This window comes from Macadamia integrifolia, unplaced genomic scaffold (genome assembly GCF_013358625.1).
Source record: "Macadamia integrifolia cultivar HAES 741 unplaced genomic scaffold, SCU_Mint_v3 scaffold2740, whole genome shotgun sequence".
In the NCBI taxonomy this organism is placed as follows: Eukaryota; Viridiplantae; Streptophyta; class Magnoliopsida; order Proteales; family Proteaceae; genus Macadamia; species Macadamia integrifolia.
Genome location: NW_024868927.1, coordinates 46,130 through 48,892, shown reverse-complemented (window position 1 = coordinate 48,892; position 2,763 = coordinate 46,130). Strand labels below are relative to the sequence as shown.

The 2,763-nt window shown below is 38.7% G+C and overlaps 1 non-coding gene across 1 annotated transcript; it reads right to left on the bottom strand.

The window, feature by feature from the left end:
• Positions 1-1,487: 1,487 nt before the first annotated feature.
• On the bottom strand, positions 1,488-1,594 carry LOC122067162. The gene has a single exon (XR_006136605.1). It is a non-coding gene; the product is annotated as a small nucleolar RNA R71 (small nucleolar RNA).
• Positions 1,595-2,763: the final 1,169 nt, after the last annotated feature.

The window sequence follows — 2,763 nt, the reverse complement described above, 5'->3', positions numbered from 1 at the left end:
AGTAGCCTTCTCTCCCCCCTCTCATTCCCTCTTCTGACTACCCTTTCTTTCTTAATTTAGGATTTTTATTTTCAGTTGTTACATTATTGCTATCCCTCTCCCCCAAGGTTCATGGCTAGTGTATGTGTTGGCTTTGCCCCTCCTAGCCATAGAACCATCAATTTATTGTTTTTATTTTAATTGTCTCCCTTTCCCTAAAGCCAAGTAGAGTAACCCTTGTAAGAGTGACTCTCTGGTCAAGTAGGGAAGCTCATATTATGATGCATCCCTCGGGCTAAGTAGAGAAACCTACTTGTGAGTCTCTCTCTAGCTTTATCCCCTTTCTTTTACTTTATTTTTATTTCAACATTTTTTTCCTTTATTATTATTTTTTTTTAATTGCGTGGATTTTTTATTTTCAGTTATTTATTTATTTAATTTTAATTACGTGGCTAGCGTCTTTAAATTCTTAGATGACGAATGGTTAGGACGTTATTTTAGATACATATGTTTAGAACGGTAATTAGAATTAGATCACAACAATTAATCAGTTCACGTTTGCATTATTAAAAGAAATAAAAAATAAAGTGGTTGCTCTCCCTGTGTTTGACCCGTAGCTACACTGATTCGTACGCTTGCGGTTACATTTTAAATCTCAAACAAGTTTTTGGCGCTGTTGTCGGAGAGATAGTTTCATGTTATTTTTCACTTTCTTTTGGTAAATCGGAGTGCTTTGTTTGCTTTGTTTTCTATTTTTCCTTTTCTTTTATTGAATTCCTGAGAAGAACAACTTGCAATAGTAGTTGTATTAGTGGAGGTCGCCATGCCTCACAGTATGATAAAGACATGTTTCGCCCTGTAGCAGTACCTCAGGAATTGACCTGAGAAACCCCTGATCCCTGCCGGTAAGCTCCCAAAAACCCAAAAAAAAAATCAAAAAAATCAATAAATCATAAAAAAAAAGTTTTGCTGTCCATTCTTTTGTGCTTGTCTTACTTTAGTTGTGGGTAGTTTTCTGTTGCATGAGTGTTAAGTGGGTACGTAATACTAAAAATCGGTTAGAAAGAAGAGATCCAACAAGTAGTGACCCTATACGTTTGCTCTTTTTAAAACCCTTCAATATGGGAGACCAACAGCAAAACCCTTCACCTAAATCTTTGAAAGATAGGTTCTACCCTGCTAGAACAGCCCAAGCTTCCTGCATAGTTCTACCACAAGCCCAGGGTAATAATTTTGAACTCAAATCTCAATACATCACTATGTTGCCCCACTTTCATGGGTTGACCTCTGAGGATGCATACCTATTTCTAAGGGAATTTGAAGAGGTATGTGTTATAATTAAGATCTAACAACTTTTTGATGATGTTGTTAAGCTTAGGTTTATCACTTTTGCATTGAAAGACCAAGCTAAGAAGTGATTGTATGGGTTACCCACAAATTCCATAACCTCATGGAAACATTTCACAGTTGTCTTCCTTAAGAAGTTTTTCCCAACTCACAAGACCAATAAACTTAGAAGTGATATCCTTCAGTTTAGGCAAAAGCCTAGTGAGTCATTTTCCAAACTTATATAGAGATTCAAGGATCTACTCTAAGAATGCCCTCAAGATGGCCTAGACCTATGGCATTTATGTCAAATAATTTATGAGGGTATTGATTACCCAACTAAACAAATGATAGAGTCTATGTGCCCTGAGGGATTCACATCCTTTATAGATGAAGGAAAGGCATGGGAATTCTTACTTGACTTAGTTGACAAAACCCGTGAGTGGGAATCCACCCAAGAGAGTGAAAGAACCATGGAGGGAAAGGATATTTTGTGGATGGGATGGTAGCGAAGGAAGCCCATTTGGATAGCCTAATCAAGAGGATTGAGGCTATTGTTCCTAGAGAGCCATCATCAATTAATTTGGTTAAGATTTGTGCTTGGTGCCAGTCCCCTGGACATGTCATAGAAGAATGCCCCAACACCTTTGGGGGCACTTCTAATGATGGTGTTAATGCCTCATACCAGAATAATCCATATAGTAACACCCACAATCCAAGATGGAGAAATCACCCAAATTTCTTTTGGAATCAAAGCAACCAAGTAGTGCCTTTCAATTTTCATAATCAAGGTCAACCTGGACCCCAAAGGCCTCCCTTTGCACAATAATCTTTTTTCCAAAATACTTTTCCTAGGTCAAATGCAGGGCCTTAGGCTAGTTTTCCTAGGGCTCTCTCCTATCATCTTATCAGCAACCCCCTGGGTTTACCAACACTGGAGAGGCAAGTATAATAAGTTACTTGGAAAAAAATATGGCCCTCCTCATGACAAGCCATCAAAATTTGATGAGAGAACTTACCCAAGTTGTCTCAATTATGCGTGAGAGGGAGAAGGGAACTTTACCCAGTCAACCACAGCCTAACCCTAGGCATCATCAGCCTGTTAGTTCACAAACATCAACTAATGCACCATTGAATATAGTACAAGGTCAGACCCAACAAGGACCCTCTAACCAATGTAATGTTGTTTATGCCCTTAGGAGTGGCAGAGAGTACCAACAGAGCGTTCCTAAATCTTCCCCATCTATTACTCCTGTTAACTCTCCTTCAGTTGAGGACACAAGTGTGCCTCTTGTTCCAGGTTCGTCTGATGAACCTAAAGATTTTTCTGAAACTATAGATGATTTGGTTGAGGAAACCAAAAATGATTCTTCTGAGCAGGGGCAAATCCCTAACAGTCCTTATGTTCATCCTATCCCATTTCCTAATCGTTTGGTAAACAAAAGGAAGACTACTTCC